General features: G+C 35.7%; 1 protein-coding gene across 2 annotated transcripts in view; it reads left to right on the top strand.

The window, feature by feature from the left end:
* The first annotated feature begins 13,990 nt into the window (after positions 1-13,990).
* LOC115452072 (homeobox protein SIX2-like) overlaps positions 13,991-15,647 on the top strand; it is a 37,943-nt gene continuing 36,286 nt past the window's right edge. The window contains exon 1 of one of the 2 annotated variants that reach the window (XM_037437884.1): positions 13,991-14,206. The gene's annotated coding sequence lies outside the window, so the exon portion shown is untranslated. Of the gene's footprint in view, positions 14,286-15,647 lie in introns of both variants that reach the window. The other variant, XM_037437887.1, reaches the window with a different exon arrangement.

The raw sequence follows: 15,647 nt of genomic DNA, 5'->3' as shown, positions 1-15,647 counted from the left end.
ACCACAACGCTTTCTACAAATTACTAATATTGCATAAAGTGCCGTGACTTGTTCAATAAATTAATATGATGCTTACTTTTTCACTTATAATTTTATATTTTACAAGAAATATAAAAGAAACACTACAAATAAAGTTTTAAAGGTTTTATAAATGCACAATCACGCTTTTTATCCCCATAGAAATAGGCAGGTATACAACAAGTGCACCCACTTTTTGTCCAGTGTATTCCGTTCCATAATGTGATAGGGGGCGAGTCTGTCATTATATGGAGCGCAAATTCCATACTTTTGATACTGAGTAGAAAAACACAAAAACATTTTACTTTATCCAGGAACCAAACTCTCATGGCTGTCGTGCCGCAATAGTGGTGGCTGACAATACGAAATTATTGATATAAAACTATTTGTTGGATTTTGTCGCGGTATTTTATGTCATAACTCTCTCCCAACGTGTCGAAGACGGCCTTAGTGGTAACAGGGGTAAAACCCAAAAAAAAAATAGTTTTATTTCAATTTCTAACATTCGCGTAAACATAAGAAATAGTTTATGTTAAACTACAATCCATTAACTGTAGGTTTGTAGCAAAGATAAACCAAATTAAAATATGTAAATTGTAATCATACTTTAAGCTTATTGTGTGTTATGTGCAAAATAACCCAATATAAATGCTAATGCTGTATTACTTTAGTGCCACGCGGTGCCATCGTCACGGTGGCAGATTGAGTTATATTTTTAAATTTATATTGATTTTATAGACATCTGTTAAGTATTATACCCCTCGTACTTAGTATCATCATCAGCCACATAAATGCCACTGGTGGACATAGGCCTACCCCAAAGAATTCCAGACGGACCTGTCGAAAGTGGCCGGCATCCGTGTTCCTGCGATCTTTATCAGGGAACACTAATTTATCTTTGTTTCACAACGAAATTAATTAAATAGAAAGATAGGGAGGAGTTGGAAATATTAATTGTCCACTTCCAACCATAGCAAAGTGGGAGACTAAATAATGAACTAAGGAGACGTTTTAACCTTAAGGATAGGGACGTTTACAATTAGATAAGCCAGTTGTAAAGCACCCCGGATAAAAATAAAAAGAAAGGGTCCTATAACATGAGCTGTTAGATTTCTTAAAATAATAAGCATGGTAAAAACGCCGGAAAGCACGGAATTCTCGTTTCGTATCTACTAGGTCGATATAACAAGGTTATAGCCGAATATGACAAAATGTCCAAATATTTAGATTTGGCACACGAAGTTACTGTTATGAGAGATGTAGATTCTACAATTATTGTCCCAATTGTCGTTTCTGTCCATGATACTAAAGAGCCTCAACCAACACCTCCAGAAGCTCTCTATTAGTGATGTAACGAATGTCATTTTTTGAACATTCGCGAATGCGAATGCGAATGCGAATATCTGCTACCGACATTCGCGAATGCGAATGCGAATGTTTAGTTTTTGTTCAAATTTGGCGCCAATTTACTATGGCTAAATAGTTAATTAATTGGTATGTTTTAAGAAAGAGTTATAGTTTATTGTAGAAGAATATTGTTTTAGTTTATTTAATATATTCTTTAGATATTTATTCAAGATGATAATTATCTAAACATTAAAAAAGTTATGTAAAGACTGATAAAAAATTATAGAAGAATTTGTTTTTGTTTCTTTCAAATGCTTTTAATTTCTTACTTGCTATTGTGTTACAAGATCTAATGAGAATTGAATTTTTAAGTTTTATTAAAGTAAACGAAATAATTTTGTGTTGACCTCAGAGCGCTGCCGTACCGCACATGCAGTAGAACTATGCCACTGAGGCAGTCTCCTATTATCTTCAAATATTTTTTTTCTGATATTGACATTCGCAAAACATTCGCAGAAATTTTGCGAATGCGAATGCGAATGCGAATATCCAAAAATATGCGAATATTCGCGAATGCGAATGCGAATGCGAATATTCGTTACATCACTACTCTCTATAAGCCTTTGATTCAAAGGCCAAATGCAGAAGGCAGTATTGCTGGACACGGCACGCATTGTGAGGAGATTCCTCACTTTGAATCTCTAACCGGTGGTTTGGGTCTTGAGGCTCGCGATCGAAGGGTGTTTTTTTTAAAATATTTTTATGTGTATTTATATTCTTGATATATGTATAAAAATGTAAAAAAATATCTTTAAAATAAAGATAACAATAAATGCGTAGTATATCCCATCCACAGACCCAGTATAATTCCCATCTTTTCTACAATAGTCCCTGCACCTTGCAAGCGCTGTCTTTAGCTGTATTTCCATAAGTACAGACAGAGAGAACTTGGAAGGTGTATAAACCCTAACTAGACTAATGTATCTTAAAGGGGCCTCTACGTGTAGGATCCATGTCCCCACGCCATTCAAAAGGCCTTTATATATATATAAATGCCTAGTAATGATACCGGCTATACTACCAAAGCATAACAGCGCATTTATTGCTTGACAGCAGGCATAGACAAACTCTCTACCCAAATGAAATGATTTATTTGAACCCGTAAAATGTTATACATTATTTAGATTCTGTCAATATTAACTCTACCAGTTCGGAATGCAGTTCTCATCAGAGGTGAACGGGCAAGAAACTGGTGTTGCTCTTTTCAAAATCAGTTTAAGAGATGGTCACATTCAAGTCTTATTAACTACTAGGTTCCGCCCGCAGCTTCGCCCGCGTAGATTTCAGACTTCAAAAATGGAGGAGGTGCTCAATTTGTCGGGATGTTTTTTTAATGTATGGTGGTATGCAGGTGGTCCGATTGTCCGGTCAGGGTCTGATGATGGGATTCTGGTGAAATCGAAGGAAGCATATAGCATGATTCCGTATTCACGCGTAATGGCTTATTATTAGCGTATTTCATGTATAACTTTGGTTTTTCTGTACCGATTTCTATGATTCTTTTTTATGGAATATTTAATAATGTTAACTTTTTTAATTAGCGATGACTGAGAGTGTTATAAACGTAAGAGTAGACAAATATAATGAGAAAGCTTCGAACTGCTAAGCTATCGGGAGTTACACGTGTTATTGTGAGTCAATCATAAAAGATAGACATAGGAGAACATTTCCGTCATACATGATTTCTGTGTAGCTTTAACCATTAAGGTTGCACACGCGACGGAAGCTTAAAAAATGGAGGAACTTTTCCCGTTTTCCCAACATTTCCCTTCACTGCTCTGCTCCTATTAATTGTAGCGTGATGAAAAGTATACTATAACCAGCCCAGGAGTATGAAAAATTATTGTACCAAGTTTCGTTAAAATCCGTCGAGTAGTTTTTGTTTCTATAACGGTTATACAGACAGACAGACAGACAGACAAAAATTTTACTAATTGCATTTTTGGCATCAGTATCGATCCCTAATCCCCCCTGATAGTTATTTTGGAAATATATTTCATGTACAGAATTGACCTCTCTACAGATTTATTATAAGTATATAGATTATCGACTCTACTCTGAGCTGGAGGCCCCAGGTAACGTCTGTCTGTCAGAGAGTCACCGGTACCCTTCGTGCTCTTTACCGTCTGAAGAACTTTCTCCCGCCCAAGACCAAGACTCTGCTGGTGCAAACCTTAATCCTTCCTATAATCGACTATGTTGATTTGTGCTATTTTGATCTGAATGCAGACTTACTCAACAAACTAGACCAACTTTTAAATAACTGCATTCGATTTGTGTTTAACCTCCGTAAATATGACCACATTTCTTCCTATCGTCTACAACTTAAATGGCTGCCTATACGTCAGCGGCGTTCGTTGCGAGCACTAACGACTTTATTCTCTTTTCTTAACTCCCCTACTCCTCCTACTTACTTATCTTCAAATTTCCAATTCCTCTGTAATAGTCACAATAGGAACCTTCGCTCAGCTAGCAATCTTCTCCTTAAATGCCCACCTCATAGTTCTGACTTTATTCACTGTTCTTTCGCTGTCCAATCAATTCTTCTATGGAATTTACTCCCAACCGAAATCAGATCGTTGACCACTCGGTTTGCCTTCAAAAGGAGAGTTCGACAGTTACTGCTAAATGAAGCGGTAATAAGTCACCACCTTAAGTAATAGTCACCACCTTATCTTATAATATTGCATTATATTTATGTATTCTGATACTTATAATGTTACTTATATTGTATTTATAGTTATTATAGGTATTTTGTATATTTTTCTTCTTTCTCAGTGTCATATTGCCGTGATGCACCTACCATGATTATCTCTGCACCACCCTAAGGTTGGCTGGTAGAGAATGCCTATGGCATTAAGCCCGCCTGTATACATTTGTATATTAAGTGCAATAAATAAATAAATAAATAAATTAACATAGAATCAGATTTAGTAATTATAATAAAACATCAGCTCTATATTATGGCGTACTTATAATAACTCCTTACTAATATTTTATGATATTAGTCCAACTAGCAAGCACGGGGATCTTCCTCTAGACCAGGCATCCTCAAGCTACGGTCCATCTAGCCTTTGCTTAAAGTCCACTGATTAGCAAGAGACCAATTTTGCTTCAAAAATTTCACTAAAACTAAAGAAACATTTCCTAAGATACCTTTAGTTGACCTTTATTTATTGATTGGAATGACGAGATGATCTTGCCATTCGCCTGATGGTAGCGATACGACTATAAACAGTAGAAACAACATCCAACACCTTGAATTACAAAGTATTGTGAGGTCCACTTCCACAAATACCGCCTCTATAAGAATAAAAACATTCATTGTGGATATTTAGTTAAAATAAATAAAATGTATAATTAATTATGTGTTTAGTTAGGTCAATGACTAGATGGACTTTAAAGCTCGGATAAAAATATGGTGGAGTGTAGCTGCTTAAGGTTTTAAGCCATGGCGAAGTGTGTTCTCATATATTACTATGTAGAATTCTTAGGTTCTCTCAAGATGTTTTCATTCACCGCGATTTATTTAGAAATCGTATCCACATCCTAATGACATCAAAGCTGTTGAATAAATAACAATTATGGGCGTGAAACTCTTGGCCTGGTGTTAAGGGAGGGGTCGCCACGCCCTCCTCTAAAGCCTTCCATCTCGTGGTTTCTCGCTCACTCTACATCATTTGAATAATAAACAATGTTTTTATGAGGTAAGTTGATAAATTAATGTTTATGAGTTATAACATTGAGTGTGAAAAATGTGTTTGTATGTTTAAAAATAAAATGGCGTCGAAAGTGTGCGGGGAATCGCTTTTTATTTTTGGCAATTTATAATGTATATAAAACAGTTAAGATATAATTTAAAGAAAGTTTTCTTAACAAGTTAGCAGAGGTTAGGTTCTTTTCGAATTTACATTTATTATTTTAATGTTGGATAGCCCACTTATCGAGGAAGACTATAGGCTATATATCATCACGCTATGACCAATAGGAGCGGAGCATCAATGAAAAATGTTGCAGAAACGGAAAAAAACCTTTTTGAGAGCTTTGCTTGCATGTGCTGAGTAAACGGTTAAAGTTAGACAATAAATATGTATAAAGGAATTGTTCCGCTTAAAAAGTTCTATTTGTATTATAAAACAAAGTCCCCCCTGCATCTGTCTGCGGATCTAAACGCAAAAACATTAAAACTAAGTACTTAACAGATTTCCATGAAATTTGGTATGGAGATGATTCGAGCAAAAGCTATTAAAAAGATAATATTCAGATTAGAGCATTCCAATTAGATTAATTGACTCATTATTCTAAAGCCGTTATTTACTGGTGGTAGGTCTCTCATATGTGAGAGTCCGCCTGGGTAGGTACCACCGTAATGTCTATTCCTTCCGCCAAGCAGCAGTGCAGTTGTGTCACTTTCCCGTGTGTAGTCACTGTTGTGTTACAGTTTAAACGACATTGTAGCCAGTAAAACTACTGGACATAATAAGGCTTAACATCTCATGTCTCAGGATGGCGAGCGCAATGGAATACCAAACAATACTTTGTAATTCAAGGTGTTGGATGGTGTTTCTACTGTTTATGGGCGGTCGTATCGCTTACCATCAGGCGAACGGCAAGCACGTCTCGACATTCAAAACAATAAAAAAAGTTAGATTTTTTTTGAAATTAGTACATACGAACATTGGGGTGTTCTGATCAATAGCCTCAACTAACGCGAAGCTTCAGGCGACAGATCTTTATGAGACATTATCCATATGCTAATGGACGGTAAAGTCTTCCCTTTGTCCAACGCGAAGTCCCCATGGATAGCTGAGTTGTCAAAAATTTATTATCAAAAATCGGAGTAAGGAAGTTTACGGTGTGATACTATGCCACAAAAAGTAAGTAAAGCCGTTGGTCCAGCGTCTGATCTCTCTCCAGTCATGTCGGATTGCCGTCTCACCGGACTATGAGAGTGAAGAAACAGAGAGTGCACCTGCGTATTGCGCACACACTTATGCACTCTCCTGCATGGCTGATATCTCGAGATTGGCAGCCGTGGCCGAAATCAATCACGATGGTCGCTATCTCGGCGAATACAAACATCCTACATCTCAAATGGATTCCCGCGTTCTACTCTTTAAGACAATTACTCTTTATAACAAAACCAAACGCAGATAAGAACCATTTGTCTAAGATTGCACTCCATAGGGAGATGATATACTAAGGCGAATCTTTGATGTTTAAAAATATCTACAACATGAGTAAAAAATTGTTGCACAGATCCCATTTTAAAGTCGTATAAGACAGAATAATACTAATAAGATTATTGTAGAATAAAAACAATATAGTTATAATTTTATCCGTAAAACACATTAAGATAGATAGATAGATAGCGAACAGACTTGATAAAAGTCGCAGGAACACGTTGGATGCAGATCGCTTTTATAAGTGCATTTTAATCTTTAAGAGAGCTCAAAAGAAGAATTCATTTTGCTGAAGATTATAATATCAATATAAAGACTGAGAGTGAATGAAAACCCCGTTTTATATTTAAAAACGTTTCAAAAGTCCTGTAATGAGATCAAATTAATCCGACAATTCTATTTTCAAATTTTCTCTCAAGCCTTCGCCACAAGAATACGTAATCGAATTATCCCCAGCATTTAAATATCAAAATATAAAAATCAACAAGCATAGCGCAATAAATAATGTAGGTGTGGTACATAAAATCAATAATTTGATGGTGGCGGCGATAAAATTTGTCATTCGGGGCATTCCTGGCGTTGTCCCGGGCTGTCCGGGGCCTGCCCGGTGCTGCTCGGCGAATTTATCGACTGAACGGAACGGGGTACGGTTGGGAGAAAGTACGATCGTTCATATTTTTTACAATTTATTATAATTATAAATGAATGGATGTGGACATTTGTTAGGAGTAAATACTGGAATTTCAGATTTGGAAGTTTGGATAGATAGACCATATATCTAAGCTACTTTTAATGCCGGAAAAGTTCATAGCAGATATTTATCAAAGAAAAGATGTTTCTTATGGTGTTTCTAGAGCTGATTAATATTTAGTTTTCTGGATTCATTAGAGTTTTATGTAAATACTACTGCGACCTCCATTAGACTTTGTAAAAATAGGAAGCCCCGTTTATTTTTTTTGTAAATACAATTCTGTGACGTGATGGGTATGTCACTTGCACGATTGTTAGCGTTTAATCGTCTTTACTTAAAATACAAACCACTTTATGAAATAAAATTTTTTGTTTATATTTTCTCGGAATAAATTCCTAGCACACAGAAGTAACATAGCTTCCTATTAGTGAATTATTCAATTTTTTTACTGGTTGAACCGATTTTGATTCTTTGTTTATTTGAAAGCTGGTGCTTCCCTTGTGGTCTCATATAATTTTTCATTATTGGACCCTTGACTTCGGAGATACATTAGAAAACTCGTAAAATGATGTCAACTATGACACCTATACTGATGTTTACTAGAAAGAAAAGCAACAAAAACTTTTCAACAAAAACTTATGCCGCCTTCAAAAACCACTAAAAACCAAAAAAATATTTAAAATTACCTATAATACCTATACTGGTTATTAATTTTGGAGTCGATGGCTAATTTAAATTGATAGTTAAGCTAGATAAATACATGAACAAATGTACGAAAATCAAAGACATCAAACTATATAGTTAGTATAGACTGGATATCACAGCCAAATTTTTGCTCCAAAAGTTATTACTAATTGGTAATAAGTCGCTGTCTTATTTGAAATGTCCATATGACAAGTCACAGCGTCCTTGGATATTAATACAAAAATAATATATTTACACAAAATATGCTAATATTCGCGTTAAAAACGTGCAAATCATGATATTGAAAAATATGAAGTATTTACATCGATTTTGCTATTTCACCGATTGAGTAACCATAGCATAAGCGCGAAATTTTTCTATGACAATCTTCCCTATGTCCGCTCTATATAATTTTAGAACTCTGATACCGACAGCATTAGCCCGGTTTTTTTATATTCGTGCGAGGGCTGAGGAGACGAGATGAGAGCATGATGCTTCGCTGTTAATGCGATACGTTAACTCACCATTTATGTTGCAACCATTGATTTACATTAATTCTCAGTTATATTTAATTGTTACTTTCTTTATATCGTACGTGGTTTGGACGGACGGGCCCACCGCGCGGTAACGCGACACCCGCCTGCCCGCGAGCTGTATCTGCCTCGGGTTCCCTCACCTCATTACCACCGGGATAGGGACCGGACTAACCTTCAGTTCGGGACGAGATCTCACCCTCAAATACCCATTGCTCCTGTGAGAGATTGACAGAGCGGCAGTGGCGATGGGTCCAGTGCCGGATTTATATTTTTTATGAGTCCAGGCCACTTTATTTCCGCCGCCCCATGTAGGTAGGTTTATGTATGTAGGTTTCTAAAATACTTAATAATTTTCCATTTGTTTGTATTATGGATGGCACTAAAATTAAATAAACGAATGATTAATTAAATCGAGTGAGCGTCCTCTGAAATCTGCCGCCCCTAAGAGGCTGCTGCCCATAGGTCGCGGCCTATACGGCCTATTTACAAATCCAGGACTGGTAGGTCCATATAGCCCGATGTCTGTCGACTTCCTTTCATGTAGAATCTAATTGTCATTAGATTTGCAGTTCGCATTCATATATATTAGTACCTATATGTTTTGTCAGGTTCCTTTTCGGAAAATTTCACCAGTCGCCACTGCAGAGTGGTGTAGTTTGATTAGTCTACTTTTATTCCGCAATAAATTAATCAAAAGGATAGGGAAGAATACGAAATATTGTCCTTACATAGCAAAGCGGAAGACAATAATGAACTTCGAGACATTTTTATCTCAAGTATAGGAATGTTTATAACTAGAAAAGCCAGTTTTTAAGCAGGTATGGTCTATCAGGGTCGTAGCTAGTGTTGCCAGGTGTCCCGATTTCCGCGAGACGTTCCGATTTTCAGAGTTCTGGGGACGTGTCCCGATTTGCATCTAATTGGGACCGTAAATGTGCTGATATTTATTGATTAAATTTATCAAAAATCACTTGCGCTGTAGATATAGTTTTGTTTGTTTGCTTAAAGACGCGACTGTACCGCGATCTATGCTTTACCAACAATTTACCAACTTTAGCAAAACTTACAGTATTTTTTTTATGTCCCGATCTACAACCATAAATCCCAATTTGTTTTACCTGTTGCCATGATTTTAAAGAACTAGTACTTAGCAACACTAGTCGTAGCTATTTTAGGGCTAGGTTACACCGTGACCTCGGAGGGTTGGGGCCTTGGACCCTGACCAGTGTCTTTTTTAAGTCACTGTTCTGTCTACTATCAAAGCAGCTTGCTTTCTATAAAGTTCAAATGGTCTAGCTAGACGTAATAGGAGTCCGCTGATATCCTTATAAGATTTCTGGAGAGCAAACCCACAGTGTAGAACAGCACATTTGAGATATTTTATTTGCTATATTATACATGTTTAAAAAGCAGCTCATAGTAAAGCGGTTTCTGGTTGTAATAAAACTATTATGCGGATTATATCGCAGTATTTTATATTATAATTTACTCCCGACGTATAAAAAATATAATTGTAAAATAAAAAAAATATTACATAATTGTAAATGTAGATATTGTAACTAACTTTGCGGATGACCAACACCTCAGTCGGCTCCGTGGCTACGAAGGCTGCAAAGTCCTCGAAACGTCGTGAGAAAATTATAATATAAAATACCGCGATAAAGTCCGAAAAATACTTTTATTTCAATGTCAAACATTCGCGTAAACATAAAAAATCATTATGGTTTCTGTTCCAACATTTAATCCCTTTAGAAGTTTTTGCGTTTACTTCTATCTCGTGCTATAAAGAAGTGCTACCAAGGGTGAATAGAGCGGCTTCCATTGGGTCAGAAGTGACCAGATCAGGACCAAGTTTTGGGCCATGCCTCATGCATGTTGTAGTTAATATCATTTATCAGGTATAAACACTCTTATTGCTTCGGTAGTGTTGCATTGCGTGTGCTGAAAGCCGTTCAGAGATCCGGTGTTTAACAAAATTATATTAGGTTTTTCTGATCAGTATCCCGGAGTCCGCTATTTGTGCTTAATATGGCGATAGGGCCATCACATCATGGGACGGAATATACTTGGCGAATAGATGGTGCCTTGGTTGCACCTCTGCTTAACCTTCGGGTGACATGATGCGTGACTCTATATTACATTTTCTACTATAACTTCTCAGTCCGCCTCGTGAGCATGAAGGCTGCAGACTTAAAACTTCGGGAGAAAATTATAAAAAACGGCGATACAATTCGTAAAATACTTTTATTTTATGTTTTAAACATAAGAAATCTTTTTTACTATTTATATTATAAGATTTTAAGGTACTTTAAACGCTTGCCTTCTAACAAACATCTTTACAAACTTGCATATAACAGGATAGTATCACATGACTGATTTAATAAAAAAATGGCGGCAAAAATAATTTCCAAACTTGCAAGTCTTCATAAAATTAATAACAATATGGGAACATTCACCCTAATCCAACCCTCAAACCCCATAAACACATTGTCGACACCCCACATTAAAATGGAGAGCCTCTTGATTTGTGTCAGAATAAAATATTGTTTACTTTGTGCTGTATTTTGGCAAATTTATGGTTTCGGACTTTATCACTTTAATATAGTATTCTTGTTATTTTGGGCTATTTCACGAAAGTAACAAGGCACTCTTCTGATGGTAATATAATAGATAGGGCCTAAAAGTATTGTGATAGTTAAAATTAATAATTTCAGATATTGCTAGAATTAAATGCAGAAGCTGTAAAACGATTTGAAATGAAATTTGTCATATATGTAAATTACGTCCCGCATTAACCTATGAAGTAAATATTACTCTTCACCTAAAACTGATATTTTAATTTTATCCGAGAAAAGTAAACAGTTACATTTTATAGGCAAAAAGTATTTCGCGCCCTGAGTCCCAAGCAACACCGAATAAAACGTTACATCACTCAAAATTAATGAAAAAAGTTACATCACTCAAAACGAAACTACCATACTACCATTAAAATAAATTTCCTTATCCCTAAACAAAGGAGTGGCTGTACATTTTGCTTCCTTCCAGCTGATTTGGCGGTAAAAAGATTTCAATGGCGCAATGTGTTATCAAGATCTATACATTAAACCTATTGATCCTTTGTAGTGTACTTGACTGCCGGTGTTTGTGGATAAAAAAAAAATCAACGAGAGTTGAGAGCGAGGTGATGGGTTCTGTAAGATTTTGTATCTAGGACCTGTTTTTTTTCTGTCAGATAAATTTTGTAATTTCGCTATAATGTGTTTTATAATACTTCTGGAACAATTTTATCTAATAACCTAGAGTCATTATAGATGCCTGAAAGAAATCTAGGTGTGGCTTTCCCGTTGTCTTTTGATTTTGTACGATTAGCGAGTTGCTACAAGGTTCTTAAATTTTTATGGTCGAATAAAGATTTTATCGTCTGAATTCCTTTTATTTCTTAAAGCTATTTAAATATAACTTACAATTGTCATGTTAGCACAACAATTTGTCAATTACATCGCCCTTTATGAAAACTGTAAAATCATCAATTAAGCCAATTAAATTCTAATTCACAACATCCGGAACCCCAAAACTGTCACCCACTGTGACGTTTCAAAACAAGATGTCTGCCACTAAACGTCATTTAACAAAAGGCGCGGTCCCACAAAAGGCGCGAACAAAGCCCGCCAAATACGCGTGTAATGATCGCATTCAGAGCTACCAACTTAACTTTACACATGTACGAACCTTATCACATGTTGAGAAAGTTTAAATTTGGAATGACAAAATGGCGGGTTGTTTTTTTTTTAATTCTTTCATTGTGATGAATAGGTCTGAAATGAGCAAACTAGCGGGTCCCGCCTTAGATAATAGATGTATTTGTTTTTTTACGGATTACACGGTTCGCTTTTCTTTAGATATTTGAGGGTATTCTTTGAAGGATAGGAAAGAAATTATAGATTATAGATGTAATACAATCCGCAGTAATTTCTCTTTGGTGCGTTTAATTTAAAGTTGGTATTACGAGTCAGTTTCTGTTTTGCAATATCTAGAATTTAAACAAATACTTTCTTAATATTGGATCTCATAAATATCTGATTCTTTTTTTTACGGGCACTAAAAACAACATCGTCTGATCTGACATTTGATTAGGCAACGTTTTAATTTCCCTAGTAAAAGAGGTAAGTATATTATTCTCCAGAGATATTACGTCTGGCGTAAATATTAAGCCAAAATGTGATATATGCTATAAAAATATGTTAGTTTTGCTGACCACATAGCCGGTTAGATCCGAAGGGAGAAAAGAAAGAAGTGTAAAAAGAATTGCTTAACGATTCTTATTTGAATATCTTTATCAGTTAGGTAATTTATGCCCAATTTGTACTATAAATAAGTGACATTACGGCTGTGTAGATTGTCACTCACCAAAAATGAGTGCACTTTTCGTTACTTATTAAATTTATTCATTACTCAGTATAATGTAATAAAATTATTATTCATAAAACTTATTTATAGCTACGTAAGTAGAATTCCGTGTATCAAAACAAATGAAAATAAATAATTAATGCCGCTAAGAAGACTATTTTTACATCTGCACTTTGATGTATTTAGCTCTCCTTTAGGGCTTCGACTTTTTAGTTCACCTTAAGGAAGTTTCTCTATGTAGCCTTGCTTATACAGATCCATGCTGAAGAAGATTAGTGTCAAGGTAAGAGACTGTAGTGGACGCAGGTAGTGGACACACAATCTGAACAAAAATTGTCTCAGTCTTATCATAAAAAAGATCCGTATAAAATACCTCTATCTCTTTTGGGATGTGTGGTACCACAGACAGACACACAGATAGACATCTTAAACTTATAAAATTCCTCTATATCAGTTGGGGATTAAAGAGAAATTCCTACTGAATCGTATTCAAATTGGTAGTCAAGTTATTTCACTCAAATATTGATATGGGAGTCGGATTGTTTTGGTTGCCAATAATTTGAAGATTGAATATTTGGTTGTATTTGTTTTCATTAAATTGTAAGCCAATCATGTAATTTTATCCAATTCTGGTCATAATGTACCATTTTCAGGGAATCCATTTTGTACACTATAATTTTAAATGAAAGGAACATAAAATCTCTTTTGATCAAAACTGCATCCGCAATGTCAGTTACGTTTCAAAATAATGTGGAACGCGCTTAAATTCTTTGAATTACATCACTGTTCTCTATTTGAATGATTTAATCATGTCAGCTGTTGGCCAATTGCGGGCTTTATGGAGCGCGGCAAAAATATCTCCACAAAATTTTCAGAAATCGTTAACCGGTCTCCGTCAACAATCCGCCTACCTACACAACAATCCCAATTGTTTCAAAATCTGAAAAATGGCGAATCTACGCGGCGACCAATAAGAGGCGTTACCCGTCTACACAGCAAACCTTCGCCATTGGCTCATTCAACCTCTTTAATTCAGCACGACCAATCAGAGAGCGGGACGGAAGTTTGAGTCAAACTAGTTCCATTTTCGCTTTCGGTTCGTGCGCACGCATTTTTTGAACGGAACGGCATTTAAAAAAATATCGCTTTTCGAACAGTTTTCTTTGTACTGGCCAGTGTGTGTTTGTTGTTTGGAAGTTTTAGTGGCGCCATTTGGAATTTTTGAATGAACGTTAAAGTTTCCTGAGCGTACATCGTAAATAGGTTGTGTTTCGTCACTGGTGAGGATTTTATTTTTAGCATTTAGCTTGTTAAAGTTGTTGGTGTGAGACCGATCTTAATTTAGCAGTTCACACGAGTGTGAGTATGGCACGGGATGCCTTCCTTATTTTTGAGCTCGGCTCCCGTCCGTCGGCCGGCTGTTTGTTTAATACCAAATGCTGTAAAAGAATAAAAAACAAACATCATTAAGACTACTTAAAGGGTTCTTCAACACACGTGGCTTTATGATTTTATATTTCTTTTTCACATTTTATATATCGTTATAGCTGAAAACATGACTACGTCTGAATTACTTTATAAAACATTATTTAAATAAATAAATTACATAAAAATATCTTTCATTACAGAATTTATTAAAACAACCAATAAATAAACCACTTAAATCGTCAAAATTGCAGAAATACACCATAATGTTTCAAGAAAATATTCTAAGCAGTAATATAAATAATGGAGTATTCAAAAAGATCATAAAAAAAGTATTTTAGGTAACATTTAGTATCTACGGGGTTCATAAAAAAAAAAGAACGATATATTCATAACAATTTATAATTTTTATAACATCTTTGATTAATAATATTTTTGTTGCCAACATTAGCGGTTAGATAATAAAAAACATCTGAGATTACTGTTTATTGTCCCATGCAAAGAACATTAAAAAAAACAATCTATCGATAATTTCTTTTGTATTGCCATCAGATACTCCACTTGTTTGCTTCATTTATTAAAAATAACAGTTAGTCACGCACCTCCTTTAATAACGAAGGAAGTTGGTTTTTACCTAAGATAGCCTAATGCGAGTTGTTAAACTTCACATACTTTTACAATTATTATGGAAAATCATCGAAGTTATTTTTTTATTGCTTTGAATGATGAGACGAGCTTGCAGTTCGCCTGATGATAAGCGATACAACCGCCCATAAACAGTAGAGACACCATCCAACAATGGATTGTTTGGTATTCCACTGCGCTCGCTATCCTGAGACATGAAATGTTAAGTCTTATTTTGTCCAGTGCGACTGGCTACAATGTCCTTCAAACCGGAACCCAACAGTGACCACACACTGCTGTTTGGCGGCAGAAGTAGACATTGCAGTGGTAGGTACCTACCCAGGCGGACTATCACATATGAGTGACCACCAGTAGTTTTTTCGTTACTTTATATTTTTATTCGCTTTTAAAGCCTTCGGTGTATCAGTAGTGTCGGGTGGTCTATCCTCACATAGAGAATTACGTGGAGCCTACCCACAGGTTGAGGCAGTTCACTACATTTTTTTAAACTAACCAAGACTATCAAATCTGCAAGTACGTGGAAGACACCTTTTGTACGGTGGTCGGTATCCGGGCGGATAAAAAATATACAATTTTTGTGATGTATACTCCAACCGTTATTTGTGCATGTTGTGTTAGCCTTTAAGTGGCTGTTGCACATGTTCATGGTGC

This window comes from Manduca sexta, chromosome 2 (assembly GCF_014839805.1).
Source record: "Manduca sexta isolate Smith_Timp_Sample1 chromosome 2, JHU_Msex_v1.0, whole genome shotgun sequence".
NCBI lineage: Eukaryota > Metazoa > Arthropoda > Insecta > Lepidoptera > Sphingidae > Manduca > Manduca sexta.
Note: the sequence above shows the minus strand (reverse complement) of the source record. Positions and strands in the feature narration are given on the sequence as shown.